We start from the raw sequence: 26,750 nt of genomic DNA, 5'->3' as shown, positions 1-26,750 counted from the left end.
CTTTCCCAATGACTCGGCTCTTCGCATCAGGTGGCCAAAGTTTTGGAGCTGCAACTTCAGCATCAGTCCTTCCAATGAGTGTTCATGGTTGATTTCCTTTAAGATTGACTGTTCTGATCTCCTTGCTGTCCAAGGGACTCTCAAGAGTCTTCTCCAGCACCACAGTTTGAAAGCATCAATTCTTTGGCACTCTGACTTCTTTATGAACCTCTTATACTACCCACCAACTGGCCAAAAAAAGGGGGAGAGAGAGTTACTCTAGATGAGGTGCTTGAGTGTGGACTCCTACTACACAACACAGGCAAGGAGGATTGTGTCTGAAACCCAGAGAGTTATCTGAGACTGCTGCTTAGTACTTGCATGCCTAATAGTGAAAGTTACTGGAAAACTACAGAAACCAGGAAAGCCAGGATTGAAGGCTCAAGCCCTCTTGGGAGTAAAGGTTTGGATCCCTCTAGTAGGTAATGAACCTCAACCAGCTGAATTTCTGGCGGAGGATGGGGAAAATGTGATGTGGACTGGGAAATGGAAGAACAAAGAGATGGGTACCATTGACAGCCTCATGACAAAGCACAGAAACAATGGCGGTAGTGTGTGTGTGTTTGTGTGTGTGTGTGTGTGTGCGCTCACACTCTGCGACCCCTTGGACTGTAGCCTGCCAGGCTCCTCTGTCCATGGGATTTTCCAGGCAAGGATACTGGAGTGGGTTGCCGTTTCCTACTCTGGGAGATCTTCCTGACCAGAGATCGAACTCACGTCTCTCATTTCTCCTGCATTGGCAGGTGGATTCTTTACCACTGCACCACCTGGGAAGCCCCAATGCATGGCTTCATTCATATTCTTATTACATATATGTGTGTTTATTGAATACACTATGTTGTTCTCCTATCTCCTTTCTAGTTTTATTTTACATACAGGTAATTAAATTTTACAACTTATTCTTATGGTAACAGAATATTCATTGGGACCCTGCCTGAATTTGTGAACTGGTTAATATAACCAGTTATGGACACAGTGCCTGTTGAAACTATGCACCTCCACATTTCGAGAGAAAGGTAAGAACTTTACTTTTAAGATGGAAAAGCATATTTTGTTACAGGACAAACCAGAGTTCCTTCATTTATGTATGGAAGTTCGAAGCTGTGTAGAAGGCTGCACATGGAAGCTGAAGAACCAGAGGTCTCTCCTCTCTTGTATCTCTGGGCTACTGCTCGGCTATTCTTTGAACCTTTAAGTGTCTCTTCTTATATTCTCAAATTTGAGACACAGCTCGTTTCGCCACAGTTTCTTCCAATCTCCCTACTCTGTGATGATGTTTTCTTCTCATGTCCCTGAATAACTTGACTGTAGCGTGTGTTTAGCCCTGATTGTGTTCTGAGTGTAAATTTCCTTTCCTTATTTGATGCATTACATGGCTCCTCCACCAACCCCAGTCCACTTGATCCTAAGCTCTTTTAGGACTATGTCTCATTCCTTTTCTGCATCATCCACCAAAAACCCACACATGAAGACACACGCAATGAATATGTCCTGATTAACTGCTCTTCCTCACTTGCTACACTGATTATCTGCTTCTTGCTCCAAATTTAGTATTTCAGCTAATCCATTGTTTCCCAACCTATTCTGACTAGAGATCACCTTTGACCTTAACATGTTAAATTTACTCAAAATTACCTGGAAATTTTTTAAAAATTCATTAATTTTGATATAGAGCAGGAATTATATAAAATACTTTGGGATTAATATATTGTACCATAAAATTATTTCAAGATATACTCTAATATGTATAACTTTCCCCCATTACTTAAAAAATAATAAGAATTAAAATAACATAGTATAGCTCAAAAAAATTTTAAAAATAGAGCTACTATATCATACAGCTATTCCACTTGTGAGTTTATACCCCAAAGGATGGAAAAAAGAGTCTTAAAAAGATATTTGTACATCCATGTTTATAGCAGCATTATTCACAAAAGATGGAAGCTGAACAAGTGTCCACCAACAGATGAATACATAAGCAAAATGTGGCATAAACATACAATGGAATGTTGCTCAGCCTTAAAAATGGAGGGAATTCTGGCACAGGCTACAACCTGGATGAATCTTGAGGATATAATACTAAGTGAAATAAGCTAGTCACAAAAAGACAAATACTATGTGATTTTACTTATATGAGTGTAGTCAATACAGCAGTCAAATTCATAGAGACAGAAAGTAGAATGGGAGTTTCCAGGGGCTGGGGTAGTGGGTAGGGGGAGTCATTTGATATAAAGTTTCAGTTTTGCAATATAGAAAGAGTTCTGGAGATTGGTTGCATAATAATATGAATATACTTAACGCTACTGAATCGTACACTTAAAAATAGTTAAGATGGTACATTTTGTTGTGTATATTTTAACAGCAATTTTAAAAAATCCAGAGTCCATAAAATAAAACTTGTACATGAGATTGTTTAGGAACCAATGGAAAAATTATTGTGAGAAATTAAAGACTGAAGTAGATGGAGTGACATCCTGTGTTCATGGATTAGAAGACCTGACATTGTAAAAATGACTGTTCTTTCTAAAATTATCTGTAGATTTCATGCAATCCCAATAAACATTTCAACACTTTTTCTGTAAATTAAAGTACTAACATTTACATGGAAGTGCAAAGAGTTAAGAAAAGCCAAGACACTTTTTTTTTTCAATTGAAGTATAGTTGATGTACAATATTATATGTTCAGTTCAGTTCAGTCTCTCAGTCACGTCCAACTCTTTGCGACCCCACGGACTGCAGCACACCAGGCCTCCCAGTCCATCACCAACTCCCGGAGCTTGCTCAAACTCATGTCCATTGAGTTGGCGATGCCATCCAACCATCTCATCCTCTGTCGTCCCCTTTTCCTTCTGCGTTCAATCTTTTCCAGCATCAGGGTCCTTTCCAACAAGTCAGTTCTTCGCATCAGGTGGCCAAAGTATTGGAGTTTCAGCTTCAGCATCAGTCCTTCCAATGAATATTCAGGACTGATTTCCTTTAGGATTGACTGGTTGGATCTCCTTGCAGTCCAAGGGACTCTCAAGAGTCTTCTCCAACACCACAGTTCAAAAGCATCAATTTTTCTGTGCTCAGCTTTCTTTATAGTCCAACTCTCACATCCATATGTGACTACTGGAAAAACCATAGCTTTGACTAGGTGGACCTTTGCTGGCAAAGTAATGTATGTTACAAGTATACAGTATACTGATTGATAATTTTTGAAGATTGTATTTTACATATAGTTATAAAGTACTAGCTACGTTCCCCATGTTCTATAATGTATCTTTGCAGCTTATTTTGTACACAACAGTTTGTGCCTCTTACTCTCTAACCCCTAATTTGCCCCTCTCGCCTTCCCTCTCCCAACTGGTAACCACTTCTTTGTTCTCTGTATCTGTGAGTCTGTCTCTTTCTTGTTGTATCGACTAGTTTGTGGAATTTTTTAGATTTCACATGTAAGTGATATCATATAGTACTTGTCTTTCTCTGACTTACTGCACTTCATAATGCTCTCCAAGTCTGTCCATGTTGTTGCTAATGGCACTGTGGATGGACACTTCATTTGCTTCCGTGTCTTGGAGATTATAAATAATGCTGCTATGAACATTGGGGTACATGTATCCTTTTGAATTAGTGTTTTTTTGTTTTTTTTCCAGATATATACCCAAGAGTGAAATTGCTTGGTCATACAGTAGCTCTATTTTTTAACTTTATTTTTAATTGAAGGATAGTTGCTTTACAACGTTGTACTGGTTTCTGCCACACATCAACATGAATCAGCCATAGGTGTACTTACGTCCCCTCCCTCTTTAACCTCCCTCCCACCTCCCACCCCATCCCACCCAGCTAGGTTGTCACAGAGCCCCGGTTTGAGTTCCCTGCGTCATAGAGCAAATTCCCACTGGCGATATATTTAACTTATGGTAAGGTAAATGTTTTCCTGCTACTCTCTCCTTTTGCCACCCCCGCCCCCCACCATGTGCACAAGTCTGTTCTCTGTCTGCATCTCCATCCATTGCTGCCCTGCAAATAGGTTCATCAGTACCATCTTTCTAGATTCCACATAGTAGTTCTGTTTTTAGTTTTTAAAGAAACCTCCATACTACTTTCCCCGGTGGCTACACCAGTTTGCCTTCCCACCAACAGTGTATAAGGGGTCCCTTTTCTCCATATCTTGACCAGCATTTGTTAGCGTTTGTTATTTGTGTTCTTTTTGATGATAGCCCTTCTGACAGGTGTGAGGTGATATCTCATAGTGCTTTTGATTTGCATTTCCTTGATGCTTAGCAGTGTTGAGCATGTTTTTATGTGTCTGTTTGTTGTCTGAATGTCCCCTTTGAGAAAAGGTCTGTTGAGGTCTTTTGCTCATTTTTTTTCTTTTTTTTTTTTTCTGTTCACTTTTTAATTGGCTTGTTTATTTTTTTGATGTTGAATTGTTTGAAGAGGAGCCAAGACACTCAAAGGAGAAGAATAAGATGGTGGGACTTGTTCTGTTGGCTACTAAGATGTATTTAAAGTCTACAGTAACTAAAAAAGTGTGGTATTAATATAAGAATAGATAAACATATTAATGGCAGAGATTAAAAGTTCCAGGAATAGATTCACACGTGTATGGTTACTTGATGACATAAATAGTACTGCAGAACGGTGAGTGAAGAGTGGTCTTTTCAATAAATGATGTTGGATCAATTAATTACCTATATAGAAAATTTTGTCCCTACCTCACACCATACATAAAAATAATTTCCAAGTCACTTTTAGACTTAAATGTGCATAGCAAAACTATAAAGATTTCAGAATATAACATGGGAAAACATATTCAATGTATGGAGATGGGAGCAAATTTAAAAATAGGACACTAAAAGCACTAGCCAAAAAAGGAAAAAAAAATGACAATTTTGTCTTATTAAAATTCAGAACTTCTATTCATCAAAAGACTGAGAAGCAAGCAAGTGTGGGATCTCAGGATTTTAGCTGTGCACCAGATGAGGGGGTAAAGAAGCTCATTGTAAGTGGTAGCACTGAGGATCGCTCCAGTCAGTTTTATTTTAAACTATTTTAATTTAAAGGATATACTGTTTAGTATATCCATTTTATATCCATTATCTTGTAATAATCTATAATGGAATATAATCTGCAAAAATACTGAATCCCTGTGCTGTATACCTCAAACTAACATGATATTATACATCAAGAATACTTTAATAAAAATTAAATTTTAACTTATGTTCAACTTTTATTGAAATATGGTTAATGTACTGTGTTATGTTAGTTTTAGGTGTACTACATAGTGATTTGACTTTTGCATACATTATGAACTGATCATGCAGTAGACCCAGTAACAATCTGTCCCCACACAAAGATAGTACAAAATTGTGGACTATATTCCTTATGCTGTATATTCTATCCCTGTAGCTTATTTATTTTATAACTAGAGGTTTGTACCTCTTAATCCCCTTCACTTATTTTTTCCCCCACCTTCCTACTCAGTTAGTGTTTAATAGTATTGTTGAAGGTTCCAGATTTGTTTAACAATACTGAGAGACCCTTACAGCTTCATTAAGAGAGTTTTGCCATTAATGTTGACAACACCTAGAAAACCAAGCTTATAAAAAATGAAGCAATGTAATGATCTTTCAAGAGCAAAAACATAGAAGGATATCACCAGAAGGAAAATATATAATAGTTTCTGGCTCATCTGTAAGCAATACTTACAAAATCATAACATGGAAAAGATGATTTTGTATTATACCTATATTTAGAGTCATCATTTAAATGTATGATAATATTAAAATTAAATATTGACAGATATATTTGTATTTCTGTGTGTGTGTGCTAAGTCGCCTAAGTCATGTCTGACTCTTTGCAACACTACGGACTGTAGCCCACCAGGCTCCTCTGTGCATGGGATTCTCCAGGCAAGAATACTGGAGTGGGTTGCTGTGCCCTCCTCCAGGGGATCTTCCTGACCCAGAGATGGAACCCGCATCTCTTGTTTCTCCTGCATTGGCAGGCGGGTTCTTTACCACTAGCACCACCTGGGAAGCCCATATTTGTATTTAAATATATTTTAACTCAATATTTTTCTGGGCTCCAAAATCACTACAGATGGTGACTGCAGCCATGAAATTAAAAGATGCTTACTCCTTGGAAGGAAAGTTATGACCAACCTAGATAGCATGTTCAAAAGCAGAGACATTAGTTTGCCAACAAAGGTTTGTCTAGTCAAGGCTATGGTTTTTCCTGCGGTCATGTATGGATGTGAGAATTGGACTGTGAAGAAGGCTGAGCTCCGAAGAATTGATGCTTTTGATCTGTGGTGTTGGAGAAGACTCTTTTGAGAGTCCCTTGGACTGCAAGGAGATCCAACCAGTCCATTCTGAAGGAGATCAGCCCTGGGATTTCTTTGGAAGGAATGATGCTAAAGCTGAAATTCCAGTACTTTGGCCACCTCATGCGAAGAGTTGACTCATTGGAGAAGACTCTGATGCTGGGAGGGATTCGGGGCAGAAGGAGAAGGGGAGGATAGAGGATGAGATGGCTGGATGGCATCCCTGACTCGATGGACGTGAGTCTCAGTGAACTCCGGGAGTTGGTGATGGACAAGGAGGCCTGGCGTGCTGCGATTCATGGGGTCGCAAAGAGTCGGACACGACTGAGCGACTGATCTGATCTAACTCAATATTGTATCATCACTATAATTAGAGGAGAAGGTGAAATGGTCCACAGCAGTAATATAGTGTTTTTGCCTTCTTCTCCACAAGAGGGCGCAAGGTGAATACGATTTTCAAGTTCATTGTTTCACCCGTGCCTTTGGCTGTGGCCGGGGATGACCACTTATTCCCATCTTGGTAGAGTTGACAAACTACTATTGTTAATATCTAAACAACTGTCTTTAGGGTCAGGGAGCTGTTGAAGGGATACCCAGATGAAGAAGTCACGACTTAAGTACTCACAATCTGGTGGGAACACAAACTCACAGAGGGAACAAAAATAACACATTTGGAGGGCGTGCTAAGGGCCCAAGCAGTTCCGCGGACGATGAGTTGGGGTGTTCCTTCGGAGAGGTTGGAACGCTTGGGGGCGATGTATTTGAATGCGGCAGAGCGGTGGCGTGGACTGCGCATGCACAGCTCAACGGTTGGGGCCCTGAGGGCGGGGTGGGGGTGGGGGCTGCTGTGGGAACGTGTAAATTCTACACCAGCAGACCCGAGGCCGTAGTCAACACTCTGCCTGCAAACACTGGGTAGTTTCTGGGGTATGTTCTCCTTTCTTTGTCCCTTGAAATCTGCTCTGTTCCCTCAAGGGCCCATGACCTTCACGCAGTCATCCCCCTGCCCATTGCCCCCCAAATCCCCCACCCCAAGACCTTCTCAGGTGTAGTTCACTCTCTCCTCGCAGAGGCCTTTGCTTGTCCAGAGCCCTTCCCTCCTAGAGGCTGCTGCTGCTGCTAAGTCGCTTCAGTCCCTTAGAGCCTTGTGCTTTCTTTCAGGCCTTCCCGCTTCTCGAGGGTCTGCTCCCTGGCTTCTCACCTCTTTCCCTCTCCTGGCCCGTCCTCCTCAATGCCAAGATTGCCGTCCTTCTTCCCCCTGGTCTCACACCTGTCGCCTGGTCAACCCCCTCTCTGGAGGCCTGCAAAGTGTTGACTTAAAAAATAGTCACCAAAAAAAAAAAAAAAAAAAGTCACAACCTGCAGTGTGATCATCCTCCTCTGGGACTCACCCCCAGCCTCCAGGGCCCCGCGGGGTCTGGGGCACATATGGTGTGGGTCACGGTGTGTGTGTTTGTGTGTGTGTGTGTGTGTGTGTGTGTTTTACTAACTCTACTATGAACACAACCCCTGGGTTTAGGGATGTTTCCCCATCATGACAACCACCCAGAGTGTTAACTAGTGGAAGGGATTTATAGAGTCTAGTTTTTAGGCATAGGAAACAGCTTAACTGGTGTAATGGAAACTGGCTCAGAGATGGAATCAGATATTCTTGGTGCCCTAATGTAAGGGAGATCTAAATGTGCTTGGTGAAATGTTAGTCACTCAGTCGTGTCCTACCCTTGAGACCCTATGGACTGTAGCCTGCCAGGCTCCTCTGCCCATGGGATTTTCTCCAGGCAAGAATACTGGAGGGAGGTGGGGTGGGGTTCGGGATAGGGGGGCACATGTGTACCTGTGACTGATTCACATCGATGTATGGCAAAACCCACCACAATATTGTAAAGTAATTATCCTCCAATTAAAATAAATAATTAAAAAGAAAAGAACACTGGAGCAGATTTCCATGACCTCCTCCAGGGCATCTTCTGCCCTGAGGGCCCTTAGGCCCCAGGAACTCACTCTGGAGTTGATGACTGTGATATCTTAGTTTCCTGATACGGCAGGAAATATTCCATTTCTCAAAAGGGACTGATTTGCAGGACGCCTGGGGCTCTGGTGAATATGGCTGGCATGCTTTCACACCTCTGCTTTTCCCTTGGTGGCCTCGTCTTCACACTGTACCCTGAGCATTTCAATCTGATATTTCCAAAGCAACGACACTGTTTATGGACTCTGAACCTGAAGTGTAGAACAGGTCTGCACCGCCCTTGCAGATCTTAAACCTGGTTCCAAGTGAGCTCGTCCGCTGTACTGTGTGACGGTGTTGGGAAATCCCAGGGTCACGTGCACAGGCCCGCCTCCAGGTGCTGCCCTTCCTGCCTGGGCACCTGGGCAAGTGAAAGGACCTCTCGGAGTCTCTGTGCCCTCATCTGTAAAATGGAGCCAATGAGAGCAATTGCCACGTGGGATTGTCCTGAGAAGTAAAGGAGGTAACAATAAATGAGACAGTCTTTCCTAAGCACCTAGGAAATCGCTTACACTGAAAGGAAGTGCTTAAAAAAATGCAGGTATTATTATTACTGGGGCTTCCCCTGGTGGTTCAGTTGGTGAAGAACCTGCCTGCAATGCAGAAGACGCATGTTCAGTCCATGGGTCGGGTAGATCCCCTGGAGGAGGAAATGGCAACCCACTCCAGTATTCTGGCCTGGAAAATTCCATAGACAGAAGAGCCTGGCGGGCTATGCAGTCCATGGAGTCTCAAGAGTCGGACATGACTTAGCGACTAAATCCCCACCCCCACCATTATTATTATCTGTTTTTTCTTCATCTGTGACACTCAAGTGGGATTGCCAAGGGCAGACTGCTTGATCTCCAGGAGGCTCCTTCAAGCTCTGCTCTGAGTTTCTCAGATATGACCTGCCATACCCACTGGGCGAGTTAGTGACTCAATCCTGATAACTTCCCTCTTCTGTTTATCTCCTCTGGCAAGCTCCACCCCACCCTACCCCGCCCTGTGACACCTCGGTCAACAGCTCTTTGTGCTAAATTCTTCTGAGTGGTTTCAGTTCTGGGTGCAGTGGCTTTGCCATCTGGGGAGTCAGCCCCAGACAAGTGGCGTCCAGAGGAGTCCTCATGACCTCTGCTCACATTCAGGTTTCTAGATATGAATATGGGTCAAAGGACACTGTATTTGTTGCCCTGAAAGCCACCTGGTGTATGCACATGTTTCCATTTCTATTCTGGAACAAAATCTCACTCGGCCTACAAAGGGGCAGTGTTTCTGGACCTGAGGGGAGGCTGAACCTTCACTGACATGTCCAGCTGGTCAGGTTGTCCCTTCCCCTTAAGACATTTCTGTTTCCTGGCATTTTTGCCACCTTCCTGCTTTAGAACAGCAGCAACCGTGAGTAAACCCTTCACACACTGCGTGTGCCTTTAAGCACAGCAAGACCGAGAAGAGGGCTCCCATCAGCCCAGTTTGGACCCAGGTGCTATTTTCCCAAGTGACCAAGGGAAGGCATGAGTGTTTCCTAAGGACCAGGCTCAGCCACTCAAACGAGAAAGCTGGCCTGGGGTCAGCTTGTATCCCAACCGAGAAGCCTCCCCGATGCTCAGAACCCCACAGTTCTGAGGCTCCATCAGACACCTGGAGGCTGAGGAAGGAGTCTTGAGTGACAGACTGCAAAGAGATCCCCAGAGACTAGGAGATCATTGAAGAATCCACAAAAATACCTCCAGGAAGAAAGGACTTGCTTCATGGGGAGGGCTGATGCCAGAGCATCATGGAATTCCAAGTTACACAAGCACTTCCTGCCCTTCCTTCCCCTCCACCCCGCGAGGTCACAGCAAAGGGTGGGGTGAAAGTCATAAAAGAGGTTGGAGGGAAAAGAGAGAAGCTTTAGAATGTTTCCCCCTGCAGGTGTGATGGGAAACCCAGCCCAAGAATGAAATTTAAAGTTTTTATTATTATTGCTGAAAAGCTGACTTAAAGCTCAACATTCAAAAAACAAAGATCATGGCATCCAGTCCCATCACTTCATGGCAAACAGATAGGGAAAAAGTGGAAACAGTGACAGATTTTATTTTCTTGGACTCTAAAATCACTGCACATGGTGACTGGAGTCATAAAATTAAAAAACGCTTGCTCCTTGGAAGAAAAACTATGACAAACCCAAACCTAGCATATTAAAAAGTAGAGACATCACTTTGCTGACAAAGGTCCATATAGTGAAATCTATGGTTTTTCCAGTAGTCATGTATGGATGTGAGAGTTGGATGATAAAGAAGGCTGAGCACCAAAGAATTGATGCTTTTGAACTGTGGTGCTGGAGAAGACTCTTGAGAGTCCTTTGGACTGCAAGGAGATCAAACCAATAAATCCTAAAGGAAATCAACCCTGAATATTCATGTAAGGACTGATGCTAAAGCTGAAGCTCCAATACTTTGGCCACCTGATTTGAAGAGCCAACTCATTGGATAAGACCCTGATGCTGGGAAAGATTGAGGGCAGGAGGAGAAGGGGGCAACAGAGGATGAGACGGTTGGATGGCATCATCAACTCAATGGACATGAGTTTGAGCAAGCTCTGGGAGATAGTGGAAGGACAGGGAAGCCTGGCATGCTGCAGTTCACAGGGTTGCAAAGGGTAGGACATGATTGAGCAACTGAACAACAATGACAACAAATTACTAGACCTGCTATGACAAGAGGATCTGTGGTTACTCATAAGTAACCAGATGGAGCAATAGCTGCAGGGAAGGTGTTTCTAAGGTGGGTGAGGTTGCAGCATGACTAAAAGCCTACTTTTTGTTTAAATGCTCCATGGTGGTAGTACGTCAAAGCCAGGGTGATATCTAGTCATCCTGTAAATAGGAATGCTCATGGAGTTCTGCCTCTCACCAGACTATAATGGCAACTGATCACATGTATATTACAGCACCAGAGGTTCTGAGATGAAGTTCCACCCCAGGACAGGGTAGGTGGGATTGGACAGGGGTCGCTGAGAGTCGGACATGACTGAGCGACTTCACTTTCACTTTTCACTTTCATGCATTGGAGAAGGAAATGGCAACCCACTCCAGTGTTCTTGCCTGGAGAATCCCAGGGATGGGGAGCCTGGTGGGCTGCTGTCTATGGGGTCACACAGAGTCAGACACGACTGAAGTGACTTAGCAGCAGCAGCAGCAGCTATAGACTTCCCTGGTGGCTCAGACGGTAAAGCGTCTGCCTACAATGCAGGAGACCCAGGTTCAATCCCTGGGTCAGGAAGATCTCTTGGAGAAGGAAATGGCAACCCACTCCAGTATTCTTGCCTGGAAAATCCCATGGATGGAGGAGCCTGGTGGGCTACAAGTCCAAGGGGTCGCAAAGAGACTTCACTTTCTTTCACTTAATAGGCTGGTGGGAAAAAAAAAAATTCAAGGATTAGGAAAGAGGAGAAAAACTCAAAAAAATCTTCATATAAATGTGAATTATTTTTAAAAAATCTACCAACACATGAAAGTTAACTATGTTGGATTTAAAAATGAGTATCAACTCCCCCTCCCTGCCCCAGAGCATTAAGTGGCTTGCCTAGAGCCCAAGGGGTCTATGGACATCCTAAGCGTTGGTGAGGGTTATGGTCTCAATTTTAGAGAGTGGCCAGCTAAAGTAGGAGTGTATCTGATGACTAGGGGAACCTTCAGCAGTTCATGAACACATGCTGTTTGTTCTAGCTCTCAGAGAAGAAAGGGTGTGGAGACTGGCATTTGCTGGTTGCAGGCAAGGAAGCTTAACGTGGAAGACATGGGCATATTTTATAACAATACAAGCTATACTGAATGTCAGGATTTGTTAAAACGTGATTAAACGACAGCATGCCTCAAAACAAAAATTTAAATTGAATAGAATGAATTTAACTGCTAAACCAAAGCACGTAAATTATGTTTTCAAAAGGCAGCAGAATTCTGCTCCTAGCCAAGGTAGAGTAGCAGAGACTGTATTTACTTTCCTATCTGAAACAACCAAAAGAAAAGGAAAACAAAAAAAAAAGGATGACATATATGAAACAATGGTTGTCAAGAGCCTGGACATCAGGCAACAGAGGACAGTGATCCCTGTGATAAAGGAAACAAATGACTGCCCCAGCTTATTGCTTTGAGGGGGCTTCTCTGGTGGTGGCTCAGCGGTAAAGAATCCACCTGCTAATGCAGGACACCCGGGTTCGATCCCTGGATCGGGAAGATCCCTTGGAGAAGGAACTGGCAACCCACTGCAGTATTCTTGCCTGTGAAATTCCATGGACAGAGGAGCCTGGTGGGCTACAGTCCATGGGGTTCGAAAGAGTCAGATACAACTGAGTGACTAAACAAGACATTGCTTTGAGAATTTTCAGATGAAAGTACGAGGAAAGGGATCCAAGCATAGCAAGACCGAATTCCATGCTGCCTATAAGAAATCCATTTAGTATAAGGACATAAATAGAGACGAAAAGCAAATGGGTAGTTGCCAGACGGTGGGGGAGGGGACATGAAAGCGCCTACTTAGTGGGTCCGGCGTTTTCTGTTGGAGTGATAAGAACATCTTGGAACTGAATAGAGGAAGTGATTACACAGCATCGTGAATGTACTAAATGCCACTGAACTGAATACTTTAAAATGGTTATTTTGATGTTATATTAATTTCACCTGATTAAAAAAAAAAACTAACCAAGCATACAAGGGAACAAAACCAAGCAGCAGAAACCAGAGACCCACAGAAGATATGGTTATAAAACTCAGACTTAAAAATAATTATGCTTGCTATGTGCATGAAGAGATGAAAGATGAAACTGAGAGTTTTGACAGAGAAATATAAACTGTAAAAAAAAAAAAAAAAAAGCAACAGTGTTTTGTTGTCCATTGCTCCAGGTTCATCTCTATGTGTGGGTTTCTGATCTTGGACCTGACTGGTTCCCAGGAAATAATCAAAAGTTAAGCCATTAGAGGTCATACCCTTGTATGTGCACTTTATAAAGTTTTGGGAAATTCATTTTATTCCATAAAAGTACAAAAGCTGTTGAAAACAAATGTAAATATTACAAAATATTGAGTATATTAGTGAAAGAAATATGTGGAAAAGACACTGTAAAGCTTCATTTGTGGGTATTTTTCTATGCAGTTTTACATCTGTGGCATCGTGGAGTTTGGTGATCTTCATTCAACTCATTTGATAAACATTTACTGAGCATCTTCAAAAAAAAAAGAGAGAAATTCTAGAACTATAGATACAACAATCACATTATTAAGTCAGGGAATAGTCTTAACAGTGGCACAGAGAGCTGAAGAGAGAACTAATTGAATTCTTAATGGATTGGAAGACAGTATCCAGAATACAGTATTGAGACGTGAAGGCAAAAGACAAAAAGTTACAACAGAGAGGCGTCTCATAAGGAAGGAAGGAAGAGGATGAAGGGGACACAGCAGTATTTGGAGAGTTAATAACTGAGAATTTTCAAAAATTAATGAAAGATATTAAGCTGTACATTTATAGTTGACGTCTAAGCAGAAACAATGGAATCTAGAAGACAATGGAATGATATCTTCAAAATGTTAAAATAACTATCTGCCAAAGGATGGTGTATAAAGTAAATGCTCCAGCAGTTCATAAATGGGACGTTAACTTAGGATAAGAGAAAGGTGACAGGATTACAGCAGATGGGTAAGGATTGAGCAGGGCACTGCTGGACGGACTTCCCATTCAAGGGATGTTTCCCAGGCAGATGGTCAGGAAATCTCAAGGTCTATTGGTGGAAAAATGAGTTAGTCTGATAGGTGAAGTTAAGTAACCCTGATAGCTCAGTTGGTAAAGAATCCATCTGCAATGCAGGAGACCCCAGTTCGATTCCTGGATTGGGAAGATCCACTGGAAAAGGGATAGGCTATCCACCCCAGTATTCCTGGACTTCCCTCGTGGCTCAGTTGGTAAAGAATCCACCTGCAATGCATGAGACCTGGGTTCGATCCCTGGGTTGGGAAGATCTCCTGGAGAAGGGAAAGGCTACCCACTCCAATATTCTTGCCTGGAGAATTCCATGGACTATGTAGTCCATGGAGTTGCGAAGAGTTGAACACTACTGAGCGACTTTCACTTTCACCAGGGGTGGGATAGAAATTGAGCCTGAAATTGTTCCACAGGAGCTAGACAGTGAATGGCCTCATCCTACAAATGAAGGAAATACTGAAGGTGCTCTTGTGGCATCCTTGCTTTGTTTCTTGGTAGGATGCTACTGCTAAAAGGCTTTCTCACAATTTTCTGATAGAGGTATAAATCATGCTGTCGCTTGCTACTTTGCTATGAGTGAAATGAAATTTAGATAAGTGCCAGCTTCAGCCTGCACTATACTTTTACTCTCTTGAGAGGAAATATTATTAAATTACCATTTTAAAATAATCCAATTTCAATGAATCTTATTTCCCCTTTGATTTGTTCCTTTCAAGCCACGAGACAGTAAAGCTGGGAGGGAAGAAAAAATAAAGAAGTTCCCTTTCAAAGCTGTTTCCACATGGCTGATCTTTTGAATTATTTTCTTATTTTCTAAGCATCACATTTCTTAGAGGCCTAAGCTTTCTCTTCCTGTCTTCAGAAGGGCAGAGATACTCCTTATAAACCCGTACTGTCTTAATCAGTCTACACGAGCTCCGTTTTGCTTTTCCTGTGTATTCCCCATCTCTGAGTGCCACTCCCATTTGACCCCAACCCAGCTTCCAACTCTTATATGTTTAATGTGCATACTTGCATAATTCATTAATCTTTAAAAGCTATGGTGTTTTTTAAAAATTATTTATTTGGGTGCAATTAAATATTTAATTTTTAAATTTAATTATTTACCTGGGCTTAGTTGTGGCAATCGGAAGTTTTAGTTGTGGCATGCAAGCTGCAGTATGTGGGATCTTCCTAATCAGGGATCTCATGTGGGTGCCCCCTGCATTGGGAGTGTGGAATCTTAGCCACTGGACCACCAGAGAAGTCCCTATGGTGCTCTTTCATGTATACTTTAATTGCATCAATGACACTTGCTTTTAGAATCCTATAATTTGACCTACCAGACTAAACTCTGATTTTCCATTCCATTATCTTTCATTTGTATCTCTTGGGATTTTTTGATTTTAGCTCTTTCCTTTAAGATTCCTCAGCTTTCCAATAGGTACATGAAAAGGTGCTCAGCATGACAAATATCAGGAAAATGCAACTCAAAACCACAATGAGATATCACCTCACACCTAGAATGGCTATTGTCAAAAAGACAGGAGCAAGTGTAGAAGTAGGTGTAGAGAAAAGGGAACCCTTTTCTCTGTTTTTTCACTGTTAGTAAAAATGCAACTCGGTGCAGCCACATGGAAAACAGTACGGAGTTTCCACACAAAAAAATAATAGAACCAATGTATGATTCAGCAATTCCACTTTGGGGTATATTTCCAAAGGAACTGAAGTAAAGATCTTATAGAGATAGCTGTTCTCGTATGCGCATTGCAGTTTCCTTCACAATAGCCAAGATATGGGAACAACCAAAGTGTCCACCAATAGATGAATTGATACATTTTTCATCTAATTTTATTTTTATTTCCATATTAAACATAGAGATGGAAAAATAGAGTCTTGTATGACCCCCAAAAGTTACAATAGAATATTTTTCAGCTGTGAGAAAGGAGAAAATCCTGCCATTTTGACAATTTGGATGAACCTTGAATGCATTGTGCTAAGTAAAATGAGTCAGATAGGAAAAGACAAATACTGTATGGTATCACTTATATGTAGAATCTAAAACATCAAACTCAGAGAGACAGAATGGAGTGGTAGTTGCCAGGGTTTGGGGAGTTGGGGGAAAGAAGAGCTACTGGGGAAAGAGTACAAACTTCCAGCTGTAAGATGAACAAGTTTGGGCATCTAACGTTCTTTTTGCAGTTGCCTAAGTTGGAAGCTGACATAACTGAATTGACACATTTCTTCTGTTCTAATATGGGTATTTAGTGCTACTAATCACTCCTACTGCAGTATCCCACAGATTATGGTATATTATACTTCCATTTTCATTCTCTTCAAAGTATTTTCTAATTTTCTGTTTGACTTCTTTTTGATTCATGGGTCATTTAGGAGTGTGCTATTTAGTTTCTAAATATTTGGGGTTTTCCTGAGATCTTTCTCTGATTTCTAATACAATTCCTTCTGTTAGAAGCAGCTTAGGGCTGGGTCTTGCTTTTTCATCCAAACAATCTGAGCATTTACATTGCATGTGATTAGTGGTTACGGTTAAGTCTCTCATCTTGATATTTGTTTTCTGTTTGTCCCATTTGTTCTTTGTTCTTTTTCCTCTTTTTCTGCCTTCTTTGAGATTGAATGAGGATTTTTTTTTTATGATTCTATCTTGTTTGTTGCTTTACTAACTATAACTCTTTGTCATGTGTTTTAGAGCTTGCTTTAGGGTTTAGAGTAGCCATCTTTAATGTATCAAGTGATATTATACTAATTCATATATATTATAGGACCTTGCAACAAAGTATACTTCCATATCTTCCCTCCAGCTTTTGTGCTCTTGTTGTCATATATTTTGTTTCTAAACCTCACATTATATGGTTATTATTTTTGCTTAAGCAGTCAATTATCTTACAATGCGATTTAAAGGATGAAAACATTTCTCAGTACCTACCCATACAATTACTGTTGCTGTTCTTCATTCCTTTGAATAAATCCAGTTTTCCATCTGGTATCACTGTCCTTCTGCCTGAAGGACTTCCTTAAGTATTTCTTTAGTACAGATTACTGGTGATAGATTCTTCCAGCTTTTGTTTGTCTGGAGCAGGATTCGTTTTGCCTTCTTTTATTGAAAGGTACTTCTGTTGAGTAAAGAATTTTTGGTTGATAGATTTTTCTCCCCAATATTTTAGAGACGTGGCTACATTGTCTTCTATCTTGATTTTTTTCCCGTGGGAAATCTGCTGTCATTCTTTGTCTTTGTGTAATGTCTTTTTTCTCCCTGTAGCTATTTAAAACATTTTTTTCTTTATCATTGCTTTTGAGAAATTTAATTATGATGTGCCTTGGTGTAACTTCTTTTTTGTGTGTGCTTGGGTTTTATTGAATTTCTTGGTTCTGCAGACCTATAATTTTATTGAATTTAGAAAGTTTTGGCCATAATTTTTACAGAGTTTTTTCTGCCAATCCCTCTATCCCCTCGTCTTCAGGGACTCCAGCTGTGTGTGTATTTGACCACTCAACATTATCCCACAGTTCACTGATGCTCTCTTCATTCATTTTAGACTTTTTTCTCTTGTATGTTTTATTTTGGATAGTTTCTATTGTATTTTCAAATTCATGAATCTTTTCTCTTCTAATATCTGAGTAGTTGCTTTAGGGTTTACTTCATATATCTTTAACTTATTACAATCTGTATTTAAACGATATTATATCCTTTCACATATGATACTTAAGCTTCTCCCTTCCTAGCAGTCATTCATTTTATACTTGTTTACAACTTGTTTATATTTGTTATAAACCCCACAACACAGTGTTATTACTTTTGTTAAGCTATCATTTTTTTAAAAGAAATTTAAATAATAAGAAACATCTTATATAATTACCCATGTAGTTACCATTTCTGGTGCACTTAATTCCTTTGTGTAGGTCCAGATTTACCTCTGACATCATTTTTCTTCTATCTGAAGGATGTCCTTTAACATTTTTTATAGTGCAAGTCTGATAATGAATTCTTTCAGCTTTTATATGTCTGAAATCATTTATATATTACCTTCATTTCTTGAAAGATACTTTTTCACTGGATGTAGAATTTAAGGTCAACAGTTTTTTCATTCAGTATTTTAAAGATATTGCTCCATGTCTTCTTGCTTATGTTGTTTTCAGTAAGAATTCTGTGGTTCTTACTCTGTCTCTCTGTATATAACTTCCACCCACCTCCTGCCCCAGCTACCTTTAAGATTTTCTCATCCTTATTATTTTTTCCTAATATTTTGTGACTTGGTATCACTTTCTTCATTTTTTTTTTTTTTAATGCTTGAGATTCATTGAGCTCCTTGGATCTTTGAATTTCTAGTTTGCAAAACATTAGGAAAACTTTCAGACATGATAAAGTCAAGTATCTTTTTGACCCCACCATTCTCCTCTCTGCTGTGAAGATTCCACTTATATATGTTAGGTTGCTTGAAATTGTCCCACTGTTCACTGAGGGTCTTTTTTTCCTTATTCTGTCAAATCTAATCCACCATCAATGCCATCCAGTGCATTTTTCATTTCATACATTGTAGTTTTTAATCAAAATGTTTGATTTAGGTCTTTTAAAAAATAGATCTCATATTTCTATGTAACTTTTTGAACATACAGAATACAGTTAGAATTGTCTTAATATCTTCATCTGCTTATTATAACAATGGTCAGTTCTGGGTTGGTTTCAATTGATATATTTTCTCCTTACTGTGAATTGTAGTTTCCTGCTTCTTTCATCACCTGGTGACTTTTGTTTTGATACCGGACATTGAGGATTTCACTTTGTTGGGTGCTACATATTTTGTTGTTGTTGTTCTGTGAATATTGGTAACGTTCGTCTGCGATGCAGTTATATTTCTCAGAAAAAGTCTGATCCTTTCAAGTCTTACTTTTATAATCTTGTAGGTCCAGAGTAATGCTTAGTTTTGTTGTTGTTTAGTCGTTCAGTGGTTTCGACTCTCCGCGACCCCATGGACTGCAGCACACCAGGCTTCCCTGTCCTTCACTATCTCCCTGAGTTTGCTCAAACTCATGTTCATTGAGTCAGTGATGCCATCTATATTATCTTACCCTCTGCCACACTCTTTAGAGTCCCCTGGACTGCAAGGAGGTCGAACCAGTCAATCCTAAAGGAAATCAACCCTTAATATTCATTGCAAGGACTGATGCTGAAACTCCGATTCTTTGGCCACCTGATGTGAAGAGCCAACTGGAAAAAGCCCCTGATGTTGAAAAAGATTGAAGGCAAAAGGAAAGGTGCTTAGTTTAGGACTAATTGTTTCCCCTTATTGAGGAAGGCCTCCCTGAGTATTCTCTCAATGTTCTGCTCATTATGAGTTTTCCAGTCTGGCTGGGGGGAATAGGTACTGTTCCTAGCTGGGTGCCTGTGCCAGCCGCTGCTCTCCAATCCTTTCAGAAAGGTTTGCCCCTAGCCTTAGGCAGTTTGCTCTGAATCCTGTGCTGGTCATTTCTCTGCTGAATACCCAAGGGTGACCCTCTGCAGATCTCTGGGATTCTCTCTCTGTCCTGAGCGCTTCAGCCACCTTGATTTCCCTGGGACTCTCAGCTCCTGGACTCAGGGAGACTGCTGGATGCTGCCTGGGTTCCCTCTCCCTGCCCTGCAGCCTGGAAACTCTCTTTGGGCCGGAAGCTGGACAGTCACAGGGCTCACCTGATTCGCTTCTTGTCTCACAGGTTACTGTTGCTCATCGCCTGAAGCCCGGTTGCAGCCTTTAAACCTGTTGTTTCACGCAGGTGTCACGTTCGCTTTGTTGGTTTGAGACAGGAGTGTAGAGTCTCATCCCTGTTACTCTTCACCTTGAGTGGAAGCCAACGTTCCTTCCTTTGTTTTCTTGACTTGGGATTTTAAGCAGTCTCTGTAAGTAGCTTTTACATTCTTGAATTGTTCTTTAATAGTTCTCTTCTCTTAGTTCTCTTTCTTCCCTCTTTCTAAAACTTATTCTGCTCTCTGCATTGTCTTTATTTCCAGCTTTTATTTTTTTTTATCTGTTTATTTGATTTCCAGTATTCATGTTAAAGGCTTTCTCCAGTTATCAGGTGATTTCTGGTTTCTCATTCATGTTTAAGAGGATATTCATTTAAAAGCAAAGTGGAAGCTCTTGCCTTTTTACACAATAGTATATTTTACATTTACAACAGTTAACTTCACCAAATTATACACTCACCTTTCTGCTCCTTATTCCAAAGTTCTTCTCTATATTTATTTATTTGCTAAAATTTCTCCTCCAAGATTACTGTCAAAGAGTTTGTTTGTTTGTTTTAAATCTGGTAAAACTGTAGACTTTGTGAGTCTGGGGATATCTTTATTTCATCCTCACATTTAAATAGTAATATTGGGGACTTCCCTGGTAGTCCAGTGGTTAAGAATCCACCTTGCAATGCAGGGGACGTGGGTTTGATCCCTGGGTGGGGAACTAGGATCCCACATGACAAAGGGCAGCTAAGCCCACCCACCACAATTTAGACAGAAGCCTAGGCAGTGCAAGGAGGATCCTGTGTGCCATAACTAAGACCCAACACAGCCAAATAAATAAATATATTTTTTAAAAAGCAATATAGCTGGACACAGAATTCTAGTTCAAAGTTCTTTTTCCGCAACACTTCCAAAATCATCATTCCATGATCCTATCAGGAGTGGCTGCCGACAAGTCTGATGTCTGTCTAGTTCGGGGCTGTCTTTAGATTCTTTGTCTCACACGCAGTGCATCTTTTTTTCTTTTCTCTTTTCCAAATGTCCTTAATGAAGCCAGGATGTCAGATCCCTCTCAAGAGAAGAGTGATGACTCTATGTGATTAAACCCTACCTACAGCTGGGACTCGGAGAAGGCAATGGCATCCCACTGCAGTACTCTTGCCTGGAAAATCCCATGGACAAAGAAGCCTGGTAGGCTGCAGTCCATGGGGTCGCTAAGAGTCGGAAACGACTGAGCGACTTCACTTTCACTTTTCACTTTCATGCACTGGAGAAGGAAATGGCAACCCACTCCAGTGTTCTTGCCTGGAGAATTCCAGGGACGGTGGAGCCTGGTGGGCTGCAGTCTATGGGGTCGCACAGAGTCGAACACCACTGAAGCGACTTAGCAGCAGCAGCAGCAGCAGCACAGCTGGGACTGTAACCCACACCACATGGTCTGTGGGGCCAGCCGCTGACTGATCACCCTGCAAGATAGATTCTGCAGCTGAAGGAAACTGCCAACCACAGAATCATGGAAAACGCCAAGTCCTTTATCAGTTTGCTCTCAGAGATGAAGACAGAAGAAGGAGCCCCCAAGAGGAGGAAGGTGATGGCCTACAGAAGTCAACAGCAACCCTCAACTTATGGCCAGCAAGCAAACAGGGGCCTGGGGTGTACAACTGCAGGGAACCGAATTCTTCCAACCAGCCAAGCGAGCAGGAAATGGATTCTTCCCTAACATCTCCAAAAAAGAATACAGCCTGCTGAGGCTTTGATTTTTATCTAGCCTAGGAGGAGCCATATATCAGATTTCTGACCTCCAGAATCATTACGTATTTGTGTTTTACACCGTGAAGTTTGTGATAATTTGTTACCACATCAATACAAGGCTACCACAGAACCTTGCTGCTGCTGCTGCTGCTAAGTCGCTTCAGTCGTGTCCAACTCTGTGCGACCCCATAGACGGCAGCTCACCAGGCTCCCCTGTCCCTGGGATTCTCCAGGCAAGAACACTAGAGTGGGTTGCCATTTCCTTCTCCAATGTATGAAAGTGAAAAATGAAAGTGAAGTCGCTCAGTCGGGTCCAACTCTTAGCGACCCCATGGACTGCAGCCCACCAGGCTCCTCAGTCCATGGGGATTTTCCAGGTAAGAGTACTGGAGTGGGGTGCCATTGCTTTCTCCAGCCACAGAGCCTTACACAAATGTCAAAGAACATTCAACAAATTGAGATGACTGTGAGTCTTGTAGGAAGGAGACCCTTATCCTCTGTCTTGGGCATTACTATGTTCCCAGATCCCTATCTCAAGGAGCAGGAATTTATATATATACCATCGATTGTGAAATGCACCCCTACTTTATAAATAGTAAATTTGAAAAAGAATCTGGAGTTTAGAACTGATTACATTAGAATTGACTGATGAGTTTGAAACTGATTAAATTCTGTGTAGCCTTCAGGGCCAAAACAAATCCTGAAGAAGGGAAGAAGAAAGATGCCAGGGATGGCTTGAGGGGTGCCAGGCCCGGAGGATGGCCTGTCTACCTGCTCCCCCTTGACTCCGTTGGCCCTGCCCTCGCTCCTCTGACTGTCAGAGCTCCCCACACCTTTTGGCCCAGAGGAGAAAGACAGTAACACTGTATCTGTTGTGTCTTAGGTTTAATATCTTCTCTTCTTGCTCAGGAAGAAGGTCAAAAGCAAGAGCCCAGAGCTATGGCCTGCCTCTCTGGTGCAGGTGAAGTTTAATAACAGAGGAATCTCATAAAATAGGGTTTCCCTCATGGCTCAGCCGTAAGGAATCCGTCTGCAATGCAAGAGACACAGGAGACACCAGTTTGGTTCCTGGGTCAGGAAGATCCCCTGGAGGATGGCATGGCAACCCACTCCAGTATTCTTGCCTGGAGAATCCCATGGACAGAGGAGCCTGGCAGGCTACAGTCCACAGGGTTGCAAAGAGTTAGACAGGACTGAAGCGACTGAGCACGCATGCATGAACTAAACTGTAAGTGAAAAACCATTGAAAACCCCAGCAGCTTACTTAGAATAAAATAGCTACCTATGAAGGTGGATTTTAAATCTTGTTCCGTCTACATATTTTCAACTTTTTATTATGGGAATATGAAAACACATACAAAAAATAGAAAAACAAATGTTATGAGTGCCAATGTGTTATCCAGCTTCAACCATCATCAACAATAATCTCTTATTGTTTCATCTCTTTCCTCACAGCTTGGTCTTTACGTGAGAATATTTTAAAGCAAATCCCAGCCACCATGTAATTTCACCTATAAATACTTGAGTGTGCCTTTCCACTAAACAAGGATATTATTTTTAAAGAAATTATTCCTTTGGTATTATTATTATAACAAAGTAATCTTAAAACAAAATTATAAGGATTTGATGGAGAAGGAAATGGCAACCCACTCCAGTATTCTTGCCTGGAAAATCCCATGGACAGAGGAGCCTGGCGGGCTATACTCCATGGGGTCACAAGAGTCAGACACGACTGAAGGAACTTAGCACACTCATAAGAATTTGAAGTGGACCATTAGGCGTGAGGCTACAAAGTGGAATGAGAGGGGAAAGACTAGAAGTAAAGTGTTTAGCTCTGTATTAGTTTCCTGTTGCTGCTGTAACAAATACCTACAATTTTAGTGTCTTTAAACAACACATTTATTACCTTACTTTGCAGTTCTGAGGCTTGAAATCCAAAAACCAGTGTTCGTGGGTCACAATAAAAGTGTCCATAGGCCTTCCTTCCTTTCTGGAGCCCTAGAGGAGAACCTGTCCTTGACTTACCCAGTTTCTGGAGGCCACCCACATTCCTTGTCTCATGGTACCCTTCCTCTATCTCCAAAGTCACAAATGTTGCAAGGCTCTGACCATCTTTATTTTGTGGCTACATCTCCCTCTCTGTCCCTTCTGCTTCTCTCTTCCACGGTTAAGGACCTGTAGATTACTGGGCCCACCAGGATAGTCCAAGGTGATCTCCTTATTTTAAGGTCAGCTGATTGTCAACCTTAGTTTCATCTGCAAACCTGATTCTGCTTTGCCACGTAACCTAACATCACCCCAGATTCCAGGAATAAATTGGGATGCAACATCTTTAGGGGCCATTACTTGGCTTACTGCAAGCCCCCTCCTCCATTAGGTGTGTGGTTGGGGACAGCAGCCGGGAGAAGCAAATAATAGCAATATCTGGAAGGAATTAAAGTTCTATAGAGTTAGCCAAAAAGTTTGTTTTGATTTTTCCCTAAGACCTTATGGAAAAACCTGAATGAACTCTTGGGCCAACCCAATATTGGTGCGGTGGTGAAGAATCCTCCTGCCAATGCAGGAGACTTGGATTTGATCCCTGGGTCAGGAAGATCCCCTGGAGTAGGAAACAGCAACCCACTCCAATATTCTTGCCTGGATAATTCCGTGGACAGAGGAACCTGGCAGGCTAACAGTCTAGGGGGTCAAAAAAGTTGGGCACAACTGAGCAACTGAACATGAACATGTATAAAAATACATAAGAAGCTTCAGGGAAAAGTCTTCCAGTGTCCCTAATCGTAAGGAAAGAGATATGAAAGATGCAAGGAAAACTGAGAAGTTCCTTTGCATGGTTTGCCAGCCTTGGCTGTGTGTTTGGAATAGAAGGGTGGTTGTGAAATCTTCCCCTTTTCTCTCTAAACAGGGATTTAGTTGTGATAGGAAAAGTCATCATGGAACTTTTAAAAATTATAGGACTGTAAACCCATGATAAAGATGAGTGTTTGGCCAACAAATGAGGTGGCTGGCAAGTGCTGCTCATGTGCCTTTGTGAGGAAGGCCTAGGGGCCAGGAGGGAAAACAGTATTAGGATGAGGGGAGGGACCCCAGCGTGCCCCACTGAGAGTCAACTTACAACGAGGCCAGTTGACCTGGATGTGAATCACACTGGTCTGAACAAGAGCATAAACCCAAGAAAAAAATATTGTTGAATGAGGTATTGATGACTTCATTTTATCTCTTCTTTTGAAACATTAAGAAATATGTTTGAAACAGGCTTCGTTTGTTCAAATTTATTAGGGGTTGCATGGAAGAGGGAAATTTTTTAGATAAAATAAAAAACAAAAAGAAGAGCAAAATCTTGTTTTCGTTTGGCTCACACCTGTCTCTTATACATCGTTTCCAGGCCTGAACTGCACTTTTGTAAACCAGGGTTTATCTGTAAACTTTCCTTCCTTTAGGATAGCTGATTGCCAGAATTTGCTGACACGTGTATGCTCACGTGGTGATCCACACCTGCTGCTTGCTGCCTGTTGTTCATTTGTAAAACCTCCTGAGGTTTTACAGGAGGTTAACTTGGAAACCATTTCCAAATACTATCACTTTAGTGTTCCTCCGGAGAAGGCAATGGCACCCCATTCCAGTACTCTTGCCTGGAAAATCCCATGGATGGAGGAGCCTGCTAGGCTGCAGTCCATGTGGTCGCTAAGAGTTGGACCCGACTGAGCGACTTCACTTTCACTTTTCACTTTCATGCACTGGAGAAGGAAATGGCAACCCACTCCAGTGTTCTTGCTTGGAGAATCCCAGAGATGGTGGGGCCTGGTGGGCTACCGTCTATGGGGTCACACAGAGTCGGACATGACTGAAGTGACTTAGCATAGCATAGCATAGCATAGTGTTCCTCACTCATATTTTCTGTTTTCTAAAATTGTATTATTAATAATGTGCAACTCTCATGTGTATTTTTATTTAATTAGCAGTGCTTTGTCTGTGTTTCTCTGTGTGTGTGTACACACTGCACACTTCTGCCTGTGCATGGACATAAAGGAACCACCAGTCACAAAGGAAACACCAAATACTGTTCTGCTTCCACCCCAAAGTCAGGTTTAAGGCTTGTTGAATTATATTATTGTGGATTTGAATAAGATGTTTGCTGCTGCTGCGTCGCTTCAGTCATGTCTGACTCTTTGTGACCCCATAGATGGCAGCCCACCAGGCTCCCCTGTCCCTGGGATTCTCCAGGCAAGAACACTGGAGTGGGTTGCCATTGCCTTCTCCAACGCATGAAAGTGAAAAGTGGAAGTGAAGTTGCTCAGTCGTGTCCGACTCTTAGCGACCCCATGGATTGCAGCCTACCAGGCTCCTCCGTCCATGATATTTTCCAGGCAAGAGTACTGGAGTGGGCTGCCATTGCCTTCTCCAAGACGTTTGAGTGCAGGGCAAATCAGAGCAAGCAAAGCACTGAGGCAGACTCATAACTGTTTTATCTTAATTTTACTGTAAAACAAAGCTGTGGCTACAGCCACGGTTGTGGGTCGTGCTCTCCATATTTATTTATTCAGCTTTAAAAGAAAGGCTCGTCCTTCCTTGGCCATGTGCAGGCCATGTTCAATGAGCCACCCATCTTCCTCATGACCAGTTCAGAAGACAGACACAAGGAGCCCAGACACTTGCAGGCTCCTCTCAGGGACATGGGAGGGGGGGCCCCTCTTGGAGGCTGTGTGGGCACCTCCACCCTGCGCTCTTCCTTCGGGACCCATCTTGCCAGGGTTCCCGCCCAACTCTGCCAAGAATGTCAATGAGGCAGAGACTTGAGAGAGTCAATTCCTAGGCAGATTGATAAGAAGTCCAGGGGTACCCAAGAAGAGAGGGGTCTGGAATTCTCAAGGAGGAAGAATGGACAAACATTTTTTGTCCCTCTACATTCCTTAGGATTATATAACAATAATGTATCCTGCTTGAGGACAGTTTCTGGAAAAACCTTCTGGCTAATCCTGTTATCTTAAGGTGTAAATTATGGGAGTAAGTCTAGTGAGGTCTTTACAACCTCCAGACATTCTTTTGATTCACTGTAATAACAAATTAGAGAGTATATAACTCCATGGCTAACACTAGCAAGGGAGTACTCTTTCTGCCCCCTTCTGATGCCTATGTCAGAAGCTTTCTATATCTCCTGTATACTTTAATAAAAACTTTATTACACAAAAGCTCTGAGCGATCAAGCCTCGTCTCTGGCCC

At 41.9% G+C, this 26,750-nt stretch overlaps 1 long non-coding RNA gene and 1 other non-coding gene across 2 annotated transcripts; both read left to right on the top strand.

Annotated features, from left to right (window-relative positions):
- The first annotated feature begins 8,744 nt into the window (after positions 1-8,744).
- LOC129636250 (uncharacterized) lies at positions 8,745-22,746 on the top strand. The gene is made up of 3 exons (XR_008706828.1): positions 8,745-8,820; positions 19,760-19,943; positions 22,440-22,746. It is a non-coding gene; the product is annotated as an uncharacterized LOC129636250 (long non-coding RNA).
- TRNAC-ACA (transfer RNA cysteine (anticodon ACA)) lies at positions 11,528-11,600 on the top strand. Its single transcript has one exon. It is a non-coding gene; the product is annotated as a tRNA-Cys (tRNA).
- Positions 22,747-26,750: the final 4,004 nt, after the last annotated feature.

The sequence above is a fragment of the Bubalus kerabau genome, chromosome 21 (genome assembly GCF_029407905.1).
Source record: "Bubalus kerabau isolate K-KA32 ecotype Philippines breed swamp buffalo chromosome 21, PCC_UOA_SB_1v2, whole genome shotgun sequence".
Taxonomy (NCBI): Eukaryota; Metazoa; Chordata; class Mammalia; order Artiodactyla; family Bovidae; genus Bubalus; species Bubalus kerabau.
This window is presented reverse-complemented; position numbering and strand designations above follow the sequence as displayed.